Below are 13240 nucleotides of genomic sequence, written 5' to 3'. Positions count from 1 at the left end.
ACAGTTTTTCTTTTTCACAATGCGATATTATGTGCAAAAAAAAAAAACCTCCGTGTGTATGTGAGCTGTGTGAGCATATAAAAGAGCTATCCAACGTCGAATAAGAAGACTTAACGTATATAATAGCTTAAATTGTTGCCGGAACGGCAGAACGTCATGTACCGTTTATAAAATAGCATCTCAGCTGCCGTTCATATTACCCGATTGATTGTGCTACACAGACACATCTATTCACCATTTAGGGAGATACAAACAACTCATAGAAATATCCCATCAACCAATTAATGATCTATAAAATTAATATCCGATAAATGTGCCGCAACTTGTGTTGCAAAATCACGTTTGATATTTGAAGTTGCGTTTTCACTGCCGGCGATGATTTGAACGGACAATTTGTCATCTTTCAGTTCAAGGAATTCAATAAAGATATTAACAGTTCATGTCGGAGTAGTGCTTGGTAGTGTGTCTATGGGTGCGTGTGTGTCACTAAATGGGTGTGATAAAGACTGCACGGTATATTACAAAGCACTAACTCCCGGGGTATTACAACGACCCGGTGCTACACAGCATTTTGTGTATCGAGGGACAAACGATTTGGATATTCATATATGATTTGTACTTTAATATCATGTTTCTCCTTCCGCCATTTTTGCTCGTTGTACATGCAGAATCGCTCGGTCGGCTTTTTCGGAACTTTCCAGGCTCATAGGGGTCGGTGGACACCAAACGGAGAGTCAATACATATGGGGCTGGTCAGACCAGCTGACTAGCGCCACCATCAGGGTAAAATCTGCACTTTTCACATAGCTCTACCTCCCGTACCGTACCGTAGGTCCTACTTGCCTGGGGTTTGATTAGTTGTTTATTCCCCTCATTAACTTCCGCCCAGCCCCGTAATACGTAATATGTCACGCGGAGGGGAAGTGGGAGGGGCAGGGGTGCGGGAGATAAATACAACGCGCACGCCCTCATAACACGTTCAGTCCAGACTATCGTGGATCGACCGCCAGTTGTAGATTTGGCGCTATACTGCTTTTTATGAATTGAGCACGCATAAAGACACTTTTTACAAATGATCAGAAATACCTGCAGACGTATTTCAATAAGGCGAAGGCGTCTCCTGCGGACAACTGCAACACGTCGGCACTTGGTAATTAGCTGCATCACTTTCTGACTTACAAATGTCTGTTTGTGATCTGTATCGTGATTATCATAACTATTAAATTGCTATGGGTTTATGATATCTTGCATAACAACGATTTCCCATGCATTTACAGATAATGTTGGAAATTAAAAAAAATCACACAAGCTGAACAGTACAACAATCTAAGTAAATATTAACTGGAATTAGTTATATGACTTTTTTTTGCCAGTAAAATATGAAGCTATCAATGAGATTTTCTTAAACTAGGCAAGTGAACCTATACACATGTAAGCCCACCTATACAGAACTGTAGGATATATTAGAAAAACTCAAAAGCATGTTAGATAGTGAAGTTTTTCAAGCTGGAGTCAATTCAAGTCATGTATGCCTGACAACTGTACATTAAAAACATTGTATACTACAGACGAAATTAGCATAAGATGCATACAGTGATATAAATGAAAACTCACTGCCAGACCAGTGTGGAAGCATTGTGTTCCCCTGTAAAAACGGCCTCATACTTCTCAACTATATGAGGCGCTCTGTCTCCTCTTCAGATCCGATCACAACATGAAAACAATCATATTAAATTGTTTCATCAAGCCACACAAAATCAACACAGGCATAGCAAATGAGTTGATGCAAATGTAACGTTTGCGAGTAACGTGAGTTAAATAGGCTGCATAGGGCTATAAAAGTTGTAGTTTGTCAAGCGAAAACTCAACGTTTATTTGTGTACATCACCGCCACTGTTTGACTGAAGGTCTTCAAACCTACACTCAATGATGTCTCTATCCACGCCCAAATGACTGTACCGTAATCTGTGATGTCAGCCATATTGGATTTCCGCCATACTGGATGAAGTGGAAAACATACTTTTTCTATCTCTGCCTATGCCCTTTGACCTATTTAGACCAAACTTCCTTTGTTTTATCCATTGGACACTGCTTATTAGACGGTATCAAAACACTTGGGAAATTCCAAACTATATGGCCGTCACATGCAAAACCATATGAATGTCAACCACCACCTCAAGGAAGTAGGGAAATCTAAACAGCTTGTCCAATTGTCATAAAACGTTATGTGCAAGTACAATAGGCTCCGAGGCCATTGTTACACTTCTAACTTGCATATTATGCCAAGTAGAACCGAATTAAATCATACACACACTGAGAGCCACGTTTCACATTACTTCACTTTACTCCATATTTATTCTTCCTCCGCGTTCCGCATCAAAGCGCGACGTAATGACGTAATCAATACACGACATCCCCCCCTTACTTGGATTAGAACTCTAATGTCTCCTTTACATAAACAACAGGTCACTCGAACAACATAACCATATATCTGAATGTTAATAACATATTCTCTCACAGAATAAACATTCCTGCCCCCTAGCGTTGTGTATTAATTTTCTCTATTACCATACAAATGAACATATGCATTCTCACATTGAATTCACTTCATAACAAACCTGTGAATCTCTGGGGCATCTTTATATCTCGGCGAGGTCTCTCTGTCTGTGCTGTCAGTGGTCGGCATGGGGATGACCCCTGACTGGGTGTCTCTGGTGTGGACCTCTCTGTGTGTTCAAGTCCCTGGTTTTCATTCTCACTCAGTGTTGTCTGTGTTTCTTTTCCAGCAGGTGATGACGTCAGCTCAGCTGGTGTGTACCTTTTGACATGGGTTGTGTTTCTGGAGTACTGAGCTCCTGTGGGTGACTCGGCTACCACATTGTTACTGTTCTTACCGATTACCGTGTGTGGTGTCTGGTTGAAAGTTGTCGTGAACTTATCTGCCTTGTCCTGTTTCAAAAGGACTTCATCTCCTACTTGTACTTGGGATAGTTTGGCTCCGCGTCGGTCGTCGGCGTATATTTTGGACTTCCCCTTTCGCTCTGCATCAGTGTCTCGTGCCTCCAGGTCACTCCTAGGTGTACTGATGTCCGGCAGCTTTCCTCTCAGCTTTCTGCTGAACAAGAGTTCGGCTGGGCTCTTGCCCGTGGTGGAGTGGTCTATGGATCTGTAGATGGTGACGTACCTCCGGAGTTCCTTCTCCAAGTCCAGTCCCTCCGCCTGTGCGATGCGTATCCGTTTCATGATCGACGCGTTTTGCCTCTCCACTTCTCCATTTGCTTGTGCCCATTTAGGCGTGGTTTTCACGTGCTGTATGCCGTTGTCTTGACAGAACTCCTGGAACTGTGATGACAAGAACTGTGGTCCACAGTCGGACCTGATAGAGACAGGTAGACCGTGGCGGCTGAATATGTTCTCTAGACCAGTGGTTCTCAACCTTTTTGGGGTCCTGGACCCCCTGCGTATTTTTGATCTACCCTGAGGACCCCTCCACCTGATCTTGGGGGAGGGGGGTTGCAATTTGATAGAAACAGTAGAAACTGCATTTTAAATTGCATTATAGTATTTATTCACTCTTTGGGGCAAAAATAAGAGCTCTCAGTTGTAACTTAGATATAGTTAACAAAACAGAATTCTTATGCAGTAACTTTCAGATATATGTAACAAAACAGAATATGTATTCAGTAACTTTCAGATATATGTAACAACAGAATTTTTATGCAGTAACTTTTAACAATGCAAACGGGAGCGAGATCTCTTATTAAAATACAATAAATTACACTTGTGAAACAGATGTAATTAGAGAAAAAAGTCCCGTTACCCTTTATAGTTTAGGTAGATAAAGGTCTCAGTCACATTTGAGTAAAATAATCCTATTTCTATAAATGTCATATGATCTTTTTTTTTTAAAGATATTTTATTTTCACGGACCCCTTGCAATTACACCACGGACCACTAGGGGTCCGCGGACCCCCGGTTGAGAAACACTGCTCTAGACGGTCTATCACTTTGTCTGTCGTGGTGGATCGCATGATCTCGTACTCATAATATCTGCTGTAGTAGTCTACAACTACTAAGATAGAATGTCCTGTTGGTAACAGACCTAACAAATGCGTGGCAATATCCTGTCATGGTCCATCAGGGAGAGCTGTGGGCCGCAATGGCTCTGGTACGTCGGGCCGCGCCACTAGTTGGCACCCGTGACATGACTTAACATATTTCTCTGTTGCCCCGTACATCCCTGGCCACCACACGTTTCCCCTGAGATACTGTTTTGTCCCTACAATACCTAAATGTCCTTCATGAGCTAACGCTAGAAATCTGTTCTGTAGGCTCTGCGGTAGAACAATTCTCGTTCCTCTTAACACTAACTGTCCTATAGTGCATAGTTCCTTTGCAATAGGCGCATAGGCTGAACACTTCTCAAACCGGCCACTCTGTATCGCTTTCCTTACCTCATTCAGTTCTTCATCCTCTGCAGAGGCTCTCTCCACCTCTTTTGTAGTCAGCACCCTGGGTGTCACTTGCACTGCCACAAACCGCACCTATTCTTCCGCTCCATGTGCGTGTGTCGTCTTCTTTGCAGTGTCCCCCAGGAGACGAGACAGAGGATCAGCAATGTTGTATTTTCCAGATATGTGTATCACTTGAAAGTCATAAGGTTGGAGACGGAGCACCCAACGCTCGATGCGGGCGCACGGTTTTGATCTGGGACTGTAGATCACCTCCAGAGCCTTATGATCCGTTATCAGATCGAACCTCTTGCTGTATGGGTGTAGGCATTTACATGCCCAAACCAGTGCCAGGGCCTCGTGCTCCGTTTGAGAATATCTCCTTTCACAGTCTGTCAGGCTCCTGCTCACATAACATATAGGCACCATAACTCCCTGCTGTTCCTGTACCAGAACTGCTCCTATGCCTATCGGCCCTGCATCAACTATCACTTTTGTGGGGGCATCTTTATCAAAGTATGCCAGTGTGCCCGCCTCAGCTAACTTATTTTTCAATTGTCTCAAATGCCTGTTTCTGCTCTGGGCCAAAGACAAATGGCACATCCTTTTTGGTCAGTCTCCGCAGCAGCTCTGAGATGGCGGCGAACTGGGATATGAATCTACTACTGTACCCAGCCAAACCCAGGAAACTGCGGACCTCTGATCCGTTCTCCGGCTCACGTGCTTCGGCCAGTGCTCTCACTCTCTCGCTTGTGGGCCCTATCCCCTTCTCTGATAGTAACATGCCCATGAACACGAGTTTTTCCATCTCAAACTGACACTTCTCACCATTTAAGGTCAAGCCGCATCTCTCAAGTCTCTCCAGTACAGCGTGTAGTCGCTGGTCATGTGTCTCACGATCCGGTGCGTGGACGATGATGTCATCGGATATGTTTGCAACTCCTTCGATGCCAGCCAGTGCCGTTGCCACTTCATGTTGGTACTGCTCACTCGCAGATGAGACTCCAAATATGAGCCTTTTGTAGCGGTATGTTCCATTGCGCACGGCGAATGTTGTTATGGCTCTTGACTCTGGTGTGAGCTCCATTTGATGGTAGCCCCAATTTAGATCCGAGTTTACTAAACACAACTGAACCGTTCATGTCATGTAATAGTTCATCTACTGTTGGGATTGGATATCTTCCCCGGATGATAGCCCTGTTTGCTATTGTCATATCTAGGCATAGTCTGATGTCAGTATCTTTTGCTTTGGGAACTACTACAACTGGGTTTACCCACAGTGTTGGGTCCTCAACCTTTTCGATAATGTCCATGCTTAGGAGCTCCTCTATCTTCTTGTCGACTGCCTCCCTCAGATGGAACGGGACTGGTCTCAGTGGTTGTGCTACGGGTTCCACGTTGTTGTCGATGTGCAGACTGATCTGTTTGGTATTGAGCTTACCAACCCATGTGAAGAGCTTTGGGTACTTCCTCTTTACCTCTGCCCTGATATCAGTCACCGCTGCTACATCTACACCCACTTTTAGCACACCTAGCTCAATAGCTGCCTCTCTCCCTAGTAGTGGTATTCCCTGACCCGCTACTACTGTGAACTCTGCTTGGGTTTCCCTTTTCCCTATCTTCACCTCACATGTGAACACTCCCTTCACTGGCAGTGGTTCCTTTGACGAGTATGTATACAGCTTTTTGTCTGAAGTGGAGGACTAACACTTAATTTTTTCTCTCTTTAGTCCTTCCCATGTGTTTTCATCTACTATATTGGTCGTAGCCCCTGAGTCAGTTAACATTACTAGGTCTACACCACCCACATTAAATGTTAATCTATCAATATTGCTACTGTCACGTACTACAAATGCATAATCATTATCCTGTTGCTCTTCCTTTTCTGAGTCTACATATTTCACTGACTGTTTGCCACCTTTAGATTTGCACATTTTCGCATAGTGGTCTTTACCACCGCACTTCCTGCAGGTTTGCCCGCGTGCTGGACATGTTTCATCTTTTGCAAAGTGGTCTCCGTGCCCACAACGATAGCACACTTTCTCTTTCCCCTTTCCGTCCCCTTCACGTTTTCGGCTCTTCTTGGCCCATTTCCCTTTGGATACCTGGTTCACAGTCTCAGTTTCCTTTGCGTCCGTGTTACTCACTCTCATTGCTGCCATCTGTTGTTCTACTCTTTCACACTGCGCAGCAATCTCTAGCGCTCTCGCCAGAGTCAGTCCCGAACCCTCCTCAAGCAGCTTTCTCCGCACATATTCTAACGTGCATTTACTCAGCACCGCATCCCTGAGCTGGTTAGACATATCCGCCCCAAAACCACAGTCTTTAGCTGTCTGGCGCAAACGTGTTACAAACTGTTGTACAGTCTCGCCATTGTTCTGTCACAATTGGTAGCAAGTCTGGCGCGCGAACGCGGTATTCACCTGAGGCACGAAATAGTTATTCAGTGCATCCACTGCTTTGGCCTAATCTTCAGGACTTCCCGTGTCGTCAAGGGTAGAGAAACCGTCCTGCACATCTGTCCCTGCGTGATGCAAAAGTAATGCTCTTCTCCTAATCTTTGTACTTGCGCGGACATTGTCCGTCATTATCAGACCTTTACCATCTGCGAACAACCCGAAAGCCGTTAGCCATCTACTCCAACGAGGACCTAGCGTAGCAGGCTCGTTGTAGCAATCAAACTTTGGCACGTTGGTGTTCTCCATCTCGCGGACGAACTAAACTCACTTTCCAGATTTAACTATTCGAATTTAGTATCCTCGTAGCCACTGTTACACTTCTAACTTGCATATTATGCCAAGTAGAACCGAATTAAATCATACGCACACCGAGAGCCACGTTTCACATTACTTCACTTTACTCCATATTTATTCTTCCTCCGCGTTCCGCATCAAAGCGCGACGTAATGACGTAATCAATACACGACAGCCATGTCTACTTGGGTTTTTTTTCTGCCATGTCTACTTGTTAATGTCCAGTCCGCGGTGGTGTAGCGGTCTAAGCATTGGCTTTGTGTCGATGCAGTTGCCCACTGGGGACTGGGGTTCGCGCCCTGGTCTCGTCAGATCCGACTATGGCCGGACTCGATGAAGCAGCAATAATTGACAACGCTGTCTTCGGGAGGGGGGGCGGAGTCGGCTTGTGTTCGTCACGTGAATGCGTCTCTGTGTGTGTCGGAAAAAACAGTGGTTCGGCCTGGAGTCGCCTTGTCACGAAAGTGGGGAGGCGGTCTCCTTCGAGACTGCCGGCCGGAGAGATGCAGTTGGCGAACGCATGCAGTACGAGGGTGGGTGTTTGAATTAAAATAGGGATCGATTGGCCACTAAATTGGGAGAAAAAAGGGAAAAATCAAAAATAAATTTATAATACTTGTTAATGTCCAACCCTCAAATTAGTATTTCATTTTGACTTTCTTTTGGGTTGTTAATGCAATTTCGACCAAATGTAGGGTTTCTCACAATCCTCGCCGGTAGATGGCACTGTTATCCACATTATCTGCTTTTGCCAGAAGAGTTTGATTAGTCCTAAGTTACATTCACTTTACTAATTCAGATTTCATGACATTTCAGTTACTGCTTACACATTAAATTATATTTTGACAGTTTTTAGAATATACTTACTCATTGGAAAAGGTGACAAATATTTAAGCTAGAATGCCAGTATTGTAGAAAAGACATATTTAAGGTGTCTGTGAATGTTCTCATTCATCCAGGTCATGGTTTTCCAAAGGAGTTGAATCAAGTGCAACTGGACTTGGTATATATCCGTGAAGACGTTTCGCCTCTTGGATGAGAGGCGAAACGTCTTCACGGATATATACCAAGTCCAATTGCACTTGATTCAACTCCTTTGGATAAATATTTAAGGTGTATGCCACTGCTGATAGTTCATTCACTATGATTATAAGCATAATTTACATTGGGGTTGATGGGGACGTGATTCCTACACCGAATAACACACGTGTATCTCAAGTTATTGGTGGATTTATAATGCATTCTAGAAGAGTTTGTATTGCACAATGAGCACAAACAGGTCTTTTTATTAACTGTTTGGCTTTACATTGCTTTAGCATTAATCTACAACAGTAACAGTAGTACAATAGATTGTTGCAAGGGAATATTCAAGCGACGACAAAATACATTTTAAATAAGTTTTTAATTTGACTACATTAAAGGTGACAATCACGACCTTAGAGGAACACATGAGAAAAGTGTGTATAGTCTCATATTTAAGTATACCATGCCATTGTCTATTTTCTCTCTGTGAAGTAAACGCTTTACCAAGCCACGTTATGTGTTCGGTAGAAAGTGTGATTTACTTTATTTACAACCAGTCAAGGTGAAGGCTGGCACATCTCCTTTGAGGCTTGTGCTATCAGTCTATGAGCTGAGAGGTTAATCAGAAAAGATAACGTGATTGGAGGGTAATGCTAATCAATTGATTTGCACCCACAGCTCCATAGCAGTCCAAACTGACGCTAGTGACATGCAAGACAGAGGACTGTGTTGTCGTTCACCATAGGGGACATAGTCAGATGTCGCACTTCAGTGTGGACGACGTGAATAAATGACATGAATAGCAACCCCCCCCTTAAAAACCCCATTCAAATGGCTTCCTGCTCCTAAGCTTTTTGTCTTACTTTAACCAAACTTTATGTTTCTGAGTCTTTTACAACTGCAGTTCTCTGATTATCAGAAACATTTTCAGTAGGCCGCACGAAAAGGTCACCGGAGGTCAAAGTTGTCTATGACCTTCACCCGCTCTTTGCTGCTTGCAGCTTTTGTCCCAGTTTCATGCGGTCTTTATTTAACGGGAGGCAGCGCCCCCTACGGGTCAGAAGGGCGAACATGCCGATAGGGCGAGAGAGAACGTGAAAACCCACGCCCTCTAGTGGTTGCGTTCCTACCGGAGAAGACTCCGTTCATTTCTCCTTTGACCAACATCGGAAACGTGAGCAAGTCAAATTGTCAGCTTTATTTGTATAGCCCATTATCAAAAATTACAAATTTGCCTCAGTGGGCTTTACAGCAATACGAGAGAGGTCCTCAGACCCTCTCTCTCTCTCTCTCTCTCTCTAAAAAAAAAAGAAAAAAGAAAGTGATTCTAAATCCATAACAGTACAGTTATTTAAATTGCTTTTTGGGACGTACACAGCAATGAACTATTATATGCTGAAAAAGAAGGACTCAAAAATCGTTGTGAAAAGTTTATTTTGACTGTAATTGCACGACGATCACCAGAACCAATAAAGACTGACTCAGGTCATATCTATGTGGAATCTCGACGGTATGTCTAAATGGCAACCTTAGATGTGCGAAACCCTCGTGGGATTTTTAATCTAACCATAACCTAACCTCTACCAAACCTTAATTTTAACAGACCGCTCGTGAAACGCTACCGTGGTGAATCAAGTGCGCATGTGCGAGAGTGTGCGAGAGTTTTGCAGGAAACCATCTAGACACGTATGGCATTTTTTGCCCTCTCGACACGAGCCACTTTCTGACTGACTTTCTTAATTGGTCTATTTTCCAAGAACTCCCCGTTGGCCTTAATAGAAAAATGACACTCGTTGCAAAGAATTAACTTTCACTTGTGTTTCTATTATTGTTTTTTTTTCAAAAATTATCTTTATGTATTTATTTATTTTTTCTCAAAGAGCTATAAAATACCCCCAGAAGTGAAACCACTTGAACCACCAGAGGAATCATCATCCAATTTCCTTTATGTATGTGTTAATGTCCCTTTTAACCTATTAACATTACAAAAACTTACGTTGAGAGACTATTGGTCATATTCAGAAAGAAACAATGTATCACTTAATTCCACATTCAGTTAGGCAATATTAGTACATTTCAGTGAAGCCATATTACCCAAGCAGTTTTTTATTATCAACAGTTCTTGGATATTTAGTATGATGAAGATTGTGGGACAAAGACACAACAGATAGTGATATGTAATTTTTAAAATGATAGTTTTAGAAATAGAAATTGAGATAATTAAGTCCCTACAGCAACTGGAAGATCTCTTCCTATGCGTGTGAAATATAATCGAAATATCTTTCTCAGTTTCTAAATCAATCATTCAGTATCTTTTGACTCGGTGTTACCGCTTTTCCAGCAAGTTGCTAACGATCCTGCCATAGTCTTCATATGGTGGATGTCTTGTTTTGTACAGCACACTTGACATCATATGCTCCTGATAGAGATGACTCTCTAAACTGTTTCTTCATCCTGTCCATCTCTAGTGGACATAAAATCATCTAGGATTATGGTGGACTATATACACACAGATTAGCCAAAACATTAAAACCACCTGCCTAACACTGTGTAGGTCTCCTTCGTGCCACCAAAACAGCTCTGACTCGTTGAAACATGGACTCCACAAGACCTCTGAAGGTGTCCTCTGGTAACTGGCACCAAGATGTTAGCAGCAGATCCTTTAAGTCCTGTAAATTGTGAGGTGGGGCCTCCATGGATTGGACTTGTTTTTTCAGCACATCCCACAGACACACGGTCAAATTGAGATCTGGGGGAATTTGGAGGCCAAGGCAACACCTTGAACTCTTTGTCATGTTCCTCAAACCATTCCTGAACAATTTTTTTTTGCAGTGTGGCAGGGCGCATTATCCTGCTGAAAGAGGCCACTGCCATCAGAGAATACCATTGCCATGAAGGGGTGTACTTAGTCTGCACCAATATTTAGGTAGGTAGCATGTGTAAAAGTAACATCCACATGAATGCCAGGACCCAAGCTTTCCCAGCAGAACATTGCCCAGAGCATCACACTGTCTGCACATGCTTGCCTTCCTCCTTTGATGCATTCTTGGCCATTTCTTCCCCAGGTAAACATCACACACGCACTGGCCGTTCACATGATGTAAATGAAAATGTGATTCATCAGGCCAGGCCACCTTCTTCCATTGCTCCATGGTCCAGTTCTGGTGCTCTTGTGCCCATTGTAGGTGCTTTCAGTGGTGGACAGGGGTTATCATGGACATTCTGACTGGTCTGTGGCTGCACAGCCCTATACACAGCAAGCTGTGATGCACTGTGTGTTCTGACACCTGTCTATCATAGCCAGCATTCACTTTTTCAGCAGTTTGAGCTACAGTAGCTCTTCTGTGGGATCAGACTAGACAGGCTAGCCTTCACTCCCCATGTGCATCAGTGAGTTTGGGGTGCCCATGACCCTGTCACTGGTTCGGGAGTTGTACTTCCTTGGGCCACTTTTGGTAGGTACTGACCACTGTATAGTGGGAACACTCCACAAGACCTGCCGTTTTGGAGATGCTCTGACCCAGTCATCTAGCCATCACAATTTGGCCCTTGTCAAAGTCACTCAGATCCTTACGCTTGCCCATTTTTCCTGCTTCCAACACATCAACTTCCAGAACGGCATATTCACTTGCTGCCTAATATATCCCACCCCTTGACAGGTGCCATTTTAACGAGATAATCAATGTTATTCACTCACCTGACAGTGGTTTTAATGTTTTGGCTGATCTGTGTGTGCGTTTGTGTGTATGTGTGTGTGTGTGTGTGTGTGTGTGTATATATATATAGATATACACTACCGTTCAAAAGTTTGGGATCACCCAAACAATTTTGTGTTTTCCATGAAAAGTCACACTTATTCACCACCATATGTTGTGAAATGAATAGAAAATAGAGTCAAGACATTGACAAGGTTAGAAATAATGATTTGTATTTGAAATAAGATTTTTTTTACATCAAACTTTGCTTTCGTCAAAGAATCCTCCATTTGCAGCAATTACAGCATTGCAGACCTTTGGCATTCTAGCTGTTAATTTGTTGAGGTAATCTGGAGAAATTGCACCCCACGCTTCCAGAAGCAGCTCCCACAAGTTGGATTGGTTGGATGGGCACTTCTTTGAGCAGATTGAGTTTCTGGAGCATCACATTTGTGGGGTCAATTAAACGCTCAAAATGGCCAGAAAAAGAGAACTTTCATCTGAAACTCGACAGTCTATTCTTGTTCTTAGAAATGAAGGCTATTCCATGCCAGAAATTGCTAAGAAATTGAAGATTTCCTACACCGGCGTGTACTACTCCCTTCAGAGGACAGCACAAACAGGCTCTAACAGGTACTATTTAATGAAGATGCCAGTTGGGGACCTGTGAGGCGTCTGTTTCTCAAACTAGAGACTCTAATGTACTTATCTTCTTGCTCAGTTGTGCAACGCGGCCTCCCACTTCTTTTTCTACTCTGGTTAGAGCCTGTTTGTGCTGTCCTCTGAAGGGAGTAGTACACACCGGTGTAGGAAATCTTCAATTTCTTAGCAATTTCTCGCATGGAATAGCCTTCATTTCTAAGAACAAGAATAGACTGTCGAGTTTCAGATGAAAGTTCTCTTTTTCTGGCCATTTTGAGCGTTTAATTGACCCCACAAATGTGATGCTCCAGAAACTCAATCTGCTCAAAGAAGTGCCCATCCAACCAATCCAACTTGTGGGAGCTGCTTCTGGAAGCGTGGGGTGCAATTTCTCCAGATTACCTCAACAAATTAACAGCTAGAATGCCAAAGGTCTGCAATGCTGTAATTGCTGCAAATGGAGGATTCTTTGACGAAAGCAAAGTTTGATGTAAAAAAAATCTTATTTCAAATACAAATCATTATTTCTAACCTTGTCAATGTCTTGACTCTATTTTCTATTCATTTCACAACATATGGTGGTGAATAAGTGTGACTTTTCATGGAAAACACGAAATTGTTTGGGTGATCCCAAACTTTTGAACGGTAGTGTATATATATATAATGAACACCAACT

Source organism: Lampris incognitus, chromosome 11 (assembly GCF_029633865.1).
Source record: "Lampris incognitus isolate fLamInc1 chromosome 11, fLamInc1.hap2, whole genome shotgun sequence".
Lineage (NCBI taxonomy): Eukaryota > Metazoa > Chordata > Actinopteri > Lampriformes > Lampridae > Lampris > Lampris incognitus.
Note: the sequence above shows the minus strand (reverse complement) of the source record.